The sequence below is a fragment of the Serinus canaria genome, chromosome 1A, assembly GCF_022539315.1.
Source record: "Serinus canaria isolate serCan28SL12 chromosome 1A, serCan2020, whole genome shotgun sequence".
Classification (NCBI taxonomy): Eukaryota; Metazoa; Chordata; class Aves; order Passeriformes; family Fringillidae; genus Serinus; species Serinus canaria.
The window spans coordinates 34,234,422-34,248,263 of NC_066314.1; the positions used below are offsets into that span (position 1 = coordinate 34,234,422).

A 13,842-nucleotide genomic window follows, 5' to 3' on the forward strand; every position below is an offset into this window, starting at 1 on the left:
AAGTAGTGTTTCAATACTTCCACCACTGACATACAATAATCAGGGTATATCCCCTCTGGAAAAGTTCACAGTCTAAAATAAACAAGAACTTGGACTTGAGAAGTATGTCTGTTGGCCAATGAGTGCAAATGCCAGCTATATCTTGCAGACAAGAGAAATCAGAATGCATTTAAAAAATATTTTGATTTAACCAATTTTTCCAGTTAATTGTTACACCAGAATATCAGGGAGGGAATGTTTATGTGGAAATTATAACTAAGCATCTCTTTTTCTCAAGAAACCCAAAAGAAAAAGAAAGTAATGTGATATGCAGTGTCAAGGACGACTAATGAGCTTTTATTTCCATCCCAGGAGATGGGTTTAGAAAGTAGGATCCAAAACTTCTCTGTTTCTCTCCAGAGAACTGTAACAGTACAGTATTCACACACACGACACACACGCATGTGACACAGCCCTTAAAACACAACTCTTAGTTATTTTTCTTTCTGTGAGTATGTAAAGCCTCAATGCTCTTATAAAGAAGTGAAAGACTGTTTGCCCAGTTTGGAGAATACAAATGAAGAATTATTCTAAACTAATTCAATAGCTTTTCTTTTCCCTAAACTGTGATCAAATGCAAAATATTTGATAACATTGCAAACAAAAACATCATTGTTTGCATTTTTCCAGATTAATTTGTACAAATTATTGCTGTATTATACCACAGAGATTTGAATTATATGTTACAAATTATAAATTTCTTAATGCATTAGACATGACTAAACTTATGAAAATGTTCAGTGGTGGTAAAAAAATGTAAAGATACAGTTTTATGACAAGGGCTAATTCCTTCCTCCAACCTAATCTTATCTATACTATCAGGAACATCTTCTATGGAAACTACTGTGAGGCAAAGACACAGAAGTCACTTGACACTAGGCTCAAGATATTTGCTTGCTGATAGCTACTGAAAATTTCATTAAATTTTATTTATTTTATTTGCAATGACAACAGATAATGGATGGAAAAGTTGAGGCTGGACACTTGCAACAGAGCAACTATCTGGAGAAACACTGAGAGAACAGGCTGCTTCTGGGGGCAGGGCTCAAGTGATCTGACCCAGGCTTTACTGAAAAATGATAACCCTGGCTCCACAGCAGTTGACTGCTCTTTGCAGGGAACCTTTTAGGGCAGGTCCTGACCTAACACACTGCAACCTGGGCTCTGTGAAACACAAATCTTCCACAGGTAATTAGCATTGTAACAATGATAACAATGACCTATAATAATATTGAATCTTGTCTTCCCAAATCCTGCTTATGAAGGCGAATGGGAATTGCAAGGGTGTCTATAAAACTCCTTAGGTAAATGTGAATTCACTCATGAAGAGATAAGCCTGCAGAGATTAATGCCTAGCAATCGATGTTGAAGATTCAGCTCAGATCCGACGATTTTGGCAATGTGTCCCACAATTCACAGCCTTTTATTGCTTTGTTGGTTCAACAACTGGAAGCGATGGCTCCAGATACTGCTTCAGTGGTTGATGGGACAGCAAGATCCACATCTGCACCAGAGGAGAGAGCAAAGCCACCTCAAGTACCCCAAAGGTTGTTCTGATGGCTGACTCACGCATTTCACCCAAGAAAAGGGGGAAGAAGCACAAAGGCAAACTTCCCTGCACAGCAGAGCAATGCAAGGCAGTGCTCTCAGGGTAAGTCCAGTTGATGTTTTGCAGACAGATGTGAGGCCTCTCCCGCAGCTCATCCTCCCTGAAAACAACACAACTTTGTTAGATGAGCACAGAGATCTGATTATCAGGGTTCCTGGGCTAAGAGGCCTTTTGTCAGTTTGCAATGTGACTAGCTGTGGGATAAAAAAAGCAACCCAAGATATGGCCATCAACCCTCAGGCTGTGATGCCGTGATGCTCACGCTGGATCTATACTTGGCTGGATCACTGCACACTCTGGTCCACCCCAGAATGGGCTTGCTGACCCACACAGAGCCAGTTCTAAGCTTTTCCTGATTTTATGTCAATGGCTGAAGGATGGACAGTACATGGTCTGGCATGAAGCTGGGCTCTTGATTTGGCACAAAGCCAGCTGCCACAAAATTATTCCATTTACATTTTTCTAAGCAAATATGAACCAACAGAAGAAAGACTTTGAGAAACAATATTGGGAATGATGAAGTCAGATTTATTTTCTGACCAAACCTCAATTGTTTTCAGGCCTCAGAGTACCAACTATCCTTTCTCATGCTTGAGCATGAGAAATATCCATAAATGTCCTCAATAAAGAAACACTGGAGGCTGAGTGGAGAATAGGCATAGGGCCAGAATATATCTGGTCCACTGAAGATATCTCAGATTATCTCATATTTGTACACTTTAAAAAAAAAAATCCTACTCATCAGCCTTTGGCTAGTAGTTTACCTGGGTGCTAGTACAGATTGCTAACAAGGATGTGGCAACCACAACTATTCCTCATAAAACCTTTTTGTATCTTTTGTCATTCTAACAATACTAAAAAGAATTAAATTCTTGCTCATGATATTCCATGTTTCAATGTAACTGTGATTTGTCATACTGTCTTTCTCCCAAGGGAACATTTGAACTGGAAAGGCCAAGCTAACTGTAGGGTAATCCAGTCCATTTAAAGCCCCAGTGAGCAGCTTTACCTCCTCACTGGAGCTTGATAGAGGATATTGTTACATGACTTTTAGCAAGCCGCTTCAGTTCTTTGTCATCATCTCCACCATTTCTGTCTAGTCTGTTTTGACAGTAAGCACTCAGGAAAGATTGTCCAGCTCTGTATTTATAACACTAGAACCTTGATCTCTGGAGCTCTCTGTAATTTAAAATAAATATGCCTTCACACTAAAAACCGGATATAACTTAATCAATATGAAAACAGTGGATGTTAGAGTTGATGCCTACATTTTAAGAAGTTAATCACAATTTCATGTTAAGAAATTGTTTTCATGCAGTTGAATTTTCCAGTCCTGAAAATGGCAGGGTCCTTTTGAGAGTTTTGTTTTGGTTTTTTTTTGTGGTTTTTTTTTTTTTTTTTTTTTTAGGAATACACATCAGGATTACATTATTTGATATCTAGCATCTTTCTGCTAAATTCAGTAATTTCTGATTTTCTTATGCCAACATAATATTTCACCAACATAATATTATAGCGTACAAAAGAGAGACCTTTGTGCATACTTTCCTAACACAGGCTTGAGCAACAGATCTTTGTATTCATGCACAAACTTATTTTTCAGGAAAAACTTCCTGAATATGCAGAAAAAAAATAATATTTATGCTTTTCATTTGAGGAAACAGGTTGTACAATTTCTCACAGCTAGCACCAGCCATCCAAGTGCCACACACCCCACCTATGCCAAACCCCAGCAGGGACCCACCCTCAGAGCATAGCAGAAGGAGCAAAAATTCCCCTCTCTCCCCACTGACTTGCAGGAAGAATGAATTAATAGCTTGGATCGGGCCCCTCCTTCTCAGACAGCTAAAGGTGGTGAGGTGAAGCATATCCCTAGCTTTCAAGTTCATCTGACTTAACATCAAAAGAAAATTTAAAAAAGTAAAATATGTTTGTGTATATGAGATCCACGACTCCTGCCCATACGTGATACTGTAACCTTTCAGTTACCAGTGGGAACCAGTGTTGCTCCATTGCTTAGTTAGAAGGGAAAGATGTGTACCTGTCCCTGTGCCCAGGCATGCACCACCTGAGAAACTGCTGCAGAAATGGGCCTTTGATGTTGCCATTTCTAGCCATCACAATCCACAGTGAAACAGGAAACATCCTGGATGCAGATATCATACCCATAAGTTTTACACAATATGAGCCATGTGTTTCAGGCCTGTACCAAAATCTGTAGGGGTCCCCAAGAGGCACAGCAGTTTGTTTGCACAAGAGTCACAGCTGGAGTGAGGTCAGTCTCTTGTATTAGAAGGATTTGCTGCTTACTGCAAGAATATTTATATCACTGTGCATGTGATCTCTAAAAGACAGCAAGATGAGAGAAAGTGATAAATTGAGAAAGAAAGAAAGAAAGAGAAGGAGAGGATGAGAGACAGAGGGAGAAAGAGAAGATCTCTTGGGATCTTCATCTCTGAAGATGCTGCCACTTTCTTCAGTGCCAACCCAAGCAAAAAGCAGAGCTAGGCAAGGAGCATGGCTGCAATATGAACCTTGGGCTCTGCTGGTGGTGATGGGAGCGTGGCAGGCCACTGAATTTAAAATTCTGCTTACTTCTGCTGAGACATGTCTGACTGAGGAAGCAGCAAACTGCCTTGATCAGTTATCTCCATGTGCAGAGCAACTCTTTTGCTCTCAGATGTGAGCAGTTCTTCCACTAAGACTACTGAAAATTTATGAGCAGGATTGGAGTGGGAAGAAGTGTGAGAGGTTCAAATATTTGTGCATGCAATATTTACAGCTGAATTTCTCTATCATGAGATTTCACAAATAGCTTGGCTTCATGGTAAATGAAAGTCTGAATTTATGGTCCTGAATGGGACCAGAGTAGGGAATCATGCTGGTATCCAAGGTGTCTGCGACAGATTTATAAAACACCAGCACCCAGTCGACTGCAGCAAATCTCAGACCTAGGAAGCTTTGGAGGGTTCTGAGATGCAATGTGCACATATTTATATATCTTATTGAGCAGTGTGACAAAGGTGAATAAGAGGTCAAAAGGAGCTGCTGTTGCTCCCTTAGAGAACACTATAACCAGTGATACAGTGGTGCTGCTCAGCTGGAAAGGCTCAGTTGCAGCGCTGTGATGGTAATGGCTACTGGAGTTTCCCAGAAATGCCAGGGTTTGGGTTTATGTAAGCCAGAGTAGAACGTAATACAATTCAGTGTGCTGCCTGCTGGCAGAGATCAGCTTTGATGCAGGAAACTCTCTCTCTCTCATGAGCCTAGCAACATGTTGCTGGTTGAATTGGCTAAGGAGGTAAGCAACAGCTCTGGACTTAGGATCTGGGTTTCAGTATTCATGGAGATGAACGTAAGATATGCCCAGACCCTCTGATGATGTTCAGAGTCATCCAGTATGATGATCAGCATCCCATCAAAGTTTTCAAAGTAGCTTAACAGCTGCTTCTCCTTTTCAAGCAAGCACAAAGCCCAGACAAATACTTCTGCTGACATGTACCCTGGGTCTGTCCACATATCCAACTATCTGCAGGCTGTGGGGCCAGCATGAGACACAGGTAGTTAAGAGCACCACTGGGGAGCTCAGGAACTCTTCCCCAGGTAAGACCAATCTTGTAATAAAGAAATGAGTTGGCTAATTTGGGCTGCCCAGGCAGCAGTCCCTTGGGGTCTTCTGTAGCTTCATGCTCACAGCTGGCTTGAACAGGACAGGGCTCGTGGGCTCATTGTGCTGCCCAGTGGGACAGTGATACTGGAGTCCTCTGGCTTCTGGTGGGGTGGCAGACTATCGTCAGCTGGTGTAGTGAGAGTTCATTTGTTGTGCTCATTAACACTTATTTAGAGCAGAGCACATTTTTGGAAATAGGCCTGACTGTCAATCTTGAAAAACTGTCAAAAAGCAAGAACTAGAATTCAGCACTTTCCAGCCCCCCAGGCTGTTCTCTTCCCCAGTCAAGACCTGTCATAAGGGAAACGAATCATTCTTTTGCCTTATATACTGTGATGGCTTTCCTCAGGCTGCTGGTTATATATTTTTCCATCATTTTTGAAAAAACTGTTGCAGTAACTCTTTATTCCCAGCTTAACTTTTAATTATAACCATCTTAAACACTAAAGTTTATGTTTTTTTCAATAGACAGTGCAGCTTGATTGAGAGAATGTCCTATGTGGCTCATATTCATTGCAACTACAACAGTTAGTCGCATGGAAAAATCATGCCAAGGAGACCGGAGACCCCAACACCTGAAATAAAACATTGCCTGTCTTTTGATATGATCAAAAGTGATGTTCCTTAGGCCTCAGTACTGGAGCCAGTTCTGTTTAATATCTTTATTAATGGTCTGAAGTAGGAATTGAATGCACTTGCAGTAAGTTTACAGATGACACTAAGTGGGGTGGGAGTGTTGATGTGCTGGAGGGTAGAGGGATCTGGACAAACTGGATCAATGGGCCAAGGCCAATTGTAGGAGATTCAAAAAGGCAAAGTGCCAGTTTCTGCACCTGAGTCACAACAACCCCATGCAGTGCTACAGGCTGGGAGCAGAGTGGCTGGAAAACTGGTCATCAGAAAAGGCCCTGGATCAACAGCTGGCTGCACATGAGCCAGTGTATGTCTGGGTGGCCAAGAAGGCCAGTGGCATCCTGGCCTGTGTCAGCAATAGTGAGGCCAGGGGGACCAGGGCAGTGACTGCCCCCTGTACTTGGCACTGGTGAAGACACAAACTGAATCCTGTGTTCAGTTCTGGGCCCCTCACTGCAAGAAGGACTTAAAGGCTCTAGAGCACGTCTAGAGAAGGGCAATAGCTGGTGGAGGGTTTGGAGCACAAGTCTGATAAGCAGCAGTTGGGGTTGTTTAACCGGGATAAAAGGCAGCTTAAGAGAGACCTCACTCCTCTCTACAACTGCCTGGAAGGAGTTTTAGCCAGATGGGGATTGATGTCTTCTCCCAATTAACATGTACCAGGACAAGAGGAAATGGCCTTGAGTTGCAGCAAGGGAGGTTCAGATGGGGTATTATGAAAAATCTTTTTGCTGAAAATTCGGTCAGGCATTGGAACAGGCTGCCCAGGGAAATGATGGCATTATTCTCCATAGTAGTGTTCAAAGAATGAGAGAAGGTGGCACTTGGGGACACACATTAGTGATGAACATGGGGACACAGGTCAGTGTGAACCTGGAAGTACTGGGTTAACAATTAGGCTTTCTGATCTTAAAGGTCTTTTCCAACTTAAGCAATTCTATGATTCCATGATTCAATTGTTTCAAAAGAGAAATAGCACTTCTGACCAGGCAGAAGTGCTATTGGCAGCTCTCCAATGACCACCAGTTGATTGCTATCTTGAGAACTAACATAAGAAGGGTTTCTCTTTCCCCACTGCCATAACTCCCATCTCTTTGGGGATAATGTTGTTGAGGAATGTCAGTCAGCACCTACTCTGGCATTGGCTTGTGTCTCTAATGCTTCTCTCCCCCAGAAAACATATTTCCATCTGCATCATTATTCTTCTCTTTGTCTGAACAAACACTTGAAACTGCTATCTCTAATTCTTGATTTATCCTCTCATTTACTAACACTCTGGCAGACTTCTTAGTTGCTATACAGCAATGTGAAGCATCTTATTTTGGGAAAATGCTACATTTTATCTCCTCTTTGGGGTCATATTACTTTCCAGAATTGGCAGACTTCTTTGTAAATTTGGTATTTTTCCCCCCTGATACTCTGTTATAATTAGCACTAAATCAGACACTGAAGGCACTGGAGCAGAAGGCTGAGAAAGGGTTCCCTGGTAGTAAAAATATGAAAGACTGAGATAAAGATACTTCTGCTCCCAATATTCCCTCCTGGAAACTACAAATCCAGCAGATGAGAAGCCATCTGTGTGGATACCTTGTGATGCATTTTAACGCTAAAATAGTAATTGAGCTGCACTTCTAGGGCTTCCCTTGCCAGCAGCCATCCCTGGAAATCCCCTGTAGGAGTGAAAGGATAGATAAGGACAGTGCCATGGAAACAGCTGATCCTTCCCTTACCTTTCCTAAATACACCAGCAACTGGAAACTAACTTGCAAAAGTCAAACTAACTAACCAAATCTGCACAAATTTAAATATTTTGTGCTCAATTTCAGTGTAATAGTTAAGAACTGCGAGTAAATACACTAAGAAAATGTGAGGTCTCAGTACTTTTATTCTTGAAAAAAAAAGTGTTGTCAACACGTCTCGGGGGTGAGATCTCTAACATGAGATAAAGTGTACATTTTGACATACCTTTATCTTTATAGAAATATTTTAAAAAATCAGATAGGTGGTGCTAATGAAAAAAATCTGCCATGTTCTTCTAAGTCAAAGATTAATGCAGTGCAGTGCTGTAACTCTGCAACCTTCCAAAGAAAGCGACCGAGAGACTTTTGAACATCATTAAGTAAGAAAGATATCAGGGAGAAACGGCAGCTGTAAAGTCATGAGTCTCACACTAACATTTGTAAGCCCAACAGAAAACAGAAACCTCTGCCTTCTGCCAAAGCAGTAGTTCACTGTTTTATCTGATCAAACCACTTTGCAATTCAAGTTGTTCCTTCCAAGGGACTTAATCCGTAATCTGGGAAAGAAAAATACAACCTTGTTTCACCACTGCTGAAAAGCTGCCAACTCTTGCTATTGGTGATTGCACTGTATTTGTTTTTCCTGAAGATTATGGTGACAATATGCAGGTGGGAAAAAGACGGACCCCTGCTGCATTCCAATTAACTTTTTTGTTCTTTATAAAAATACTTATAAGGTTGCAAATTTACCATGTTCTGCCTCTACTCATAACTGAGAATGGTAGTCTTACTATGATTAATTTATTTCATGTTTTGGAGAAGTGAAACGGCTTAACCCTGCCCTACACACACTCGAGGCAATTTCTCCCACTTCTGCGACTGCATGGCCCACATCTGTTGGTGATACTTTGAGTCACTGAGAAGTGATGAACTTTCTGGAGCTAGGCCTCATAAAAACTGCAGAGAATTCCCAATGAACACTGAGACCCATAAAGCATTCTAAGCACACCTGACTCTCTTGATGACCTCTTCCCAAACTTTCCAGCAAAGTGCTGTAGGCTTTTTTAGCCTTTTGTCAGTATTAGCAGAAGCATTAGCCAAGAAGTGCAAATGGCTGACAGACAAGTGCCATGGGTGCTTCAGAACAGGCACATTCAGGGCCCAGCTCTCAGGAGCTTTAGGTAGAAGGCTGTGTCAATGGCACCACGGGATTGCTGACTGCAGGCGCCTGCACACACGATCACATGCAGCTCAGGTTTTCTGTAATCCTGCTTTCTAGTTCCTTCACCTGGGCTGCCACAGACAAAAGTTTTCAGATTGACTCTTACAGGCATTCTTACACTGATTGAAGATGGATGTCTATAAGCCTAGCCTGTGAAATAAGTCAATAGCAAGAGTCCATTGATTAAATGAGAATAAAAGTAACAGATGCTTATCAGTTTGTAGACAAAGACTTGAAAAAGGAGGCAAAACTGTACCATACATGGTTCAAAACAGATTAGGACTGTACACACAAATTAGCAGTCCTTGTGTTAAATGAGCTCAGGGCACTTCTTTAATTAAGCAGATGCAACTATGGGAAACAGGCCCCACCTTTGTAGCAAAATGTATTGAGTCAAGACTAAAAGCAGCAAATGTATGAACACATACTTGACAATACACCTTCTTTATTGGTGGCCTTGGATGTTATTTTAACACATTAAAACATTAAAGACTTTCACTTTCTTTAAGAAAACAAAAGAGGAAGTAGAATACACAGCTACTACAGCTTGAGTAATGAACTTCCTCAACTAAACACAGACTTAGGTAGAAGAACAGGTTAGATTTTTTCAATTAACAGAATTTAAATCACAATTTACATACATTGTGAGTGCTGGTTAGGTTGTTTATACTAAGCTAACCGTTCTAATACAAGATAACACACTTTTTTCCCCATTACTAGCTCTGTTAAGCTATTTAAGCTTCTTGTCCTAAAAATACTAATTGATTTGCATGTAAACTGTAATTTTGTAATGAACAGAGAGATCAGTCCATGTAGATGCAATGACAATATCAGGTTCTTAGTTTACTTGCATGATATTGTTGGGTATTGTCTTAAATGACTTCTCCTTGGGAAAATGGAATGAAAATTAGCTTTTAAAAAAGAAACTCAGACCACTAAAGTGTGAAATGAAATATAATGAAGCAAAATGTCTATAAGCAGATATAAAAGAACCAGACTACCTAAACACTTACTTAATAACACTGAAGGTTAATAACACTGATTGTATTTTTCAGTTTAAAAGTACTGCTTTTATATTTGATTTGTGGTAAGAGGAAATGTTTGATTTTTCAGACAGAACTGCAAAAGTGGTCCAGAAGTTCTTACTATAAACAGCATGTCACTTTTGGTACTTTCTAATGGTTTGATTCTAGAAAATGCATGCATTTGTCACAAAGGAAAGATTTTTGATTGAAATAATAAAATGCAGTGCTCTCCTGGATGGTGTATACACACATTCATTTCAATGACGCAGCAGCTGCGCTCATCACACAAGTAAAGCTGGTGGCATTAAGAAACTGGTCTCCTGTTTTATCTTCAAAACATATTTATGTTGACAAACCTGTTACTGTAGCACCTTTTTCTATAAAATATTAGTGTTGTGTAACTCACTGAATTCTTCAGTAATTCTAAATTCAATTTGGAGGTTCAAATCAAACCCGAGAAGAAAGCACACATGTGAAACTATTGAAAGAAACCTGCTATTTCTGCTCATCTCTTTGCTTGAAATTATAACCTTCACGATGATTTTACAACCAAACTATGGTGTCATTGCCTTTCAGTTTTTTTGAGGAGCAGAACAGCCAGTTCACAAGTGATGTTGGCCATCATCCTGTAAACACTTGTGCACAGGCACTTTTATACCATTGACAGCTTCATTGAATTCGAGGGGGTTCTTTGCATGAGTGTTTTGTGCATCAGCACTTGCTGTATTCAAGTCACTGCTATAACACGTATTTTGAGGGTCGATAAATTAAAAATCCACTTGGGTCATCTTGTAAATACTTTTCCACTTTATTAACACACAAAGTAGATAGCTGGACCTGTCTCTCCATTGCTATCACACTGCGGAGAAAATGGGAATGACACAATTTACCCCAACGTCAGGTCGTTCCTGACCTAAAACCTCCACAGGATAACAGACAGGCCAGGCCGTTCCTTCTGCCCTCTGCAATCCAAAGGGAGTTGACAGAGCAGGGCCACGGGGGATAGAACGCCCCCTCTGGAAGCTGGGGCGCTTCCCAAGGGAGCGCGTCCACCCGGGGTAGGTCTCCACAGGCCCTCGGCAGCCCCTGGGGTGCAGGGGCGAGGGGAGGATCGGGGAGCCCCGCTGCGCCCTGACCCCACTCAGCCCCACGCCCCGCTCTGGCCCGGCGCTCCAGGCCTGCGCGCCGCCCTCTCCCCTCAGAGAACGGGATCCGAGCCGGGGGCGTCCCCGGCCACCAGCGTCTCAGTGGGGCGGCGGAGAGCGGCAGCATCCGGCAGCCCCGCGGCCTGCGGGCCCTGCCCCCAGCACTGGGCCGCGTCTCCCGCGGGAGGCGGAGGGAGCGCAGCCGAGGGAGCCTCGCTGCTCCTTCCTCCTCCCCTTCCTCCCCGTCCCCCTCAGCCCCTCCGCAGGGCCGGGCCGTTGCGGGCGGTGCAGCGGCGCTGCCCCCGCCCCTCGGCGCTGGCGGCCGGGACGAGCGGCGGCGGGGTCACGGCGGCGGCCGGGTCAGAGGGTAAAGGTTGCTCCCCCAGCATCCTCCGTGCTGGATACTCAGCCATCTTGGATTCGCGGGACAAGAAAATTCATGCGGTGAGTCCGGCCCCGGCCGCCCCTCCCCGGCCCCGCCGCCGACCCGGGCCTCGCCGCCGTCCCGGCCGCGGCCCGATGTGGGAGGCCCGGGCGGCGGCGCGGTCCTCGGCGGGGCTCGGTGGACCTGGGGCCGCCCCACCGGGTTTCCGTTTGCTTTTGTCTCCGAGGGGGAGCGGGGGGGACGCGCGGAGCCCGAGCCGGGGGCGCAGCCGCAGGCCCGGGCTGGCCTGCCGCCCCCCGCCCTCCTCTGCGGCCGCGGGCGGCGGCGGTCCCCGGGCGCCGCTCCGGGGCCGGACGAGGCCGCGGCCCGGCGGTGTTTGGGCCCCGCATCCCTGCGGCCGCCGTTGGCAGCTCGCCCTGCGGCCCGCTCGGCCCGCCCGGCCCGCCCGAACGGCTTCTTCCCGCCGCCGCCCCGCCGGCTGCTCCCAGGCCTCCTCCGTCCCTCCGAGCCCGGCCCCACGGGGCTCCACGGCCGCCCGGCCCCCGCCCGCCGTCTTCCCCGGGCCCGGCGCCGGGGCAGCGGAACCTGCCGCCCACGGCCGGGGCTGCGCCGGCCCCGCGCTCCGCCGAGCGGCCGTGCGGCCTGCACCGCGGGCCCCGGGCGGAGAAAGGGGGTGAGACGGGGGTGCTGCTGGCTGGCTTTTGGTTCAAAAATTATTTTTCTTTTTTTTTCTTTTTTTGCCTGCGCCTGTTTCACTCTCCTCCTGGCGGTGGTTAAGGTGGTGTGTAAACAGGTTCTGGCTTTCCCTCGGACGTGTTTATGAAACAAACTTGAAAGGGACAGAGCGCGGTCGCCGGGGGAAGGATCCAGCCTTCCCCTGCCCACCTGGGCGGCGATGACAAGCTCTGGCGTGAATCTGACCCGTGCTGGGAGAGGAGGTGGCGCAGGGTGACAGGTTAGGGGTAAGAGGGGGACAGTTGGGTGGTGGGGAAGGATGCAAGTGTCAGTGTTAGCTGTCTAGTTAGCACCTGGTGAAAACAAGGTACCAACTAATGGATATTCTCGGTTTTAGAGTGGCTTTTTCTTGGTGAAGTTACAAGTAACTTTGTTTTGTAGGCTCTGTAATGTGGGAAAATTAAAATATGCTTGTGCAAGGTGGTATTTGCTTCTGCTGCTTTTTCAGACCTCACACAAGCATGTTTAGTTTCTGCTGTCTCTTTTATCAAGGAAAAAGTTGTTTCCAACTTTGCACTGTTATATCCCCGAGGAGGAGAAGAACTTTCTGTGTATCTTTCATAAATATATGTGTGTTTTGTGTGACTTGAGTGTGTGAAGGAGACACTCCTGTATGCCTGAACACGAGCAGCATCTGGTGCTGGTGACTGGCTGCTAGTCTTAACTCTTCAGCTGGGGAAAGATAGACTAAGATGATCAAAGCTGCTGTCATATCTGTTGTTGGAAAACTATGTTTTGGGAAACTTGAATTTGTTTCAAACTGTTAAACCTGTGAAGACCTGCAAGAGCAAAATAATTGTAGAAGTTTATATTGCAAAGGTGTCTTCCTTTGGATCTGGAACAATTGTTGTGTATATATTGATGTACTTTAAGTTCTCTTAAAATGACACATTAATAGAACATAGCTCACAGGATCAAGTTTTGTGAACTTGAACATGATGTATCTATCCCATGCCTTTTTTTCCTCTTCTTTTTGTCCCCCACTTCCACTGTTCTTTATGTTGAGTATTCAGCTGGTATGCTGAACTTCAAGGTGTTGACTGCTTCTGATTTTAGAAAGGGATTTGAATACTCACTTATCAAGAGCTGACTGACTTGACTTGCAAGTGTGTTTCCGTTTCATTTTCAGGAAGCTGTTGATAAAGCTAAGAGTGTAGTAACAGATAAACCTTGTCTACGCATCTCTTCTAGAGACTTAATATTGCTGTCAAAGTAGTCATTGTTATTGCAACCTATTTGTGTGTCAGTTCTATCAAGAAATGAAAGACCTTGGCTAAAAACGGAAAATAAAGAACCCCCAGAATTTTATATTAAAAAACAGATTTGAATTCTGTTTTACAGAATCTAGTTTTAGATAATTGTCATTTAGTGGAAAAAATAGGACAGTTAGTGTGTCCTGAAGTTTGATGCGAAAAAATTTTCCCATAAGTGTCTGTTTCCACCTGAAAATCTTGGTCTTTACCTTAGTTGCTTCATATGAAAATTCTGTGTGCCCACAGCAGCCCGATAGATCGCAGAAAGTTTTTTTTTTATATATATTTCTAAGTGCATTTCTGTCTGGATAGAGATTAGCTTTGAAATCAGGAACCTTATTGCTTTTTAAGCCTTTGTTGTAGCTTTCTTAAAAATTCCCCTAATAT

The 13,842-nt window shown here is 44.1% G+C and overlaps 1 protein-coding gene across 5 annotated transcripts in view; it reads left to right on the plus strand.

Annotated features, from left to right (window-relative positions):
• Positions 1-10,957: 10,957 nt before the first annotated feature.
• The window catches only part of CNOT2 (CCR4-NOT transcription complex subunit 2), an 85,889-nt gene continuing 83,004 nt past the window's right edge, over positions 10,958-13,842 (plus strand). Inside the window, exon 1 of one of the 5 annotated variants that reach the window (XM_050985629.1) lies at positions 10,958-11,526. The gene's annotated coding sequence lies outside the window, so the exon portion shown is untranslated. The other 4 variants (XM_030238224.2, XM_050985622.1, XM_050985623.1 and 1 more) reach the window with 4 other exon arrangements.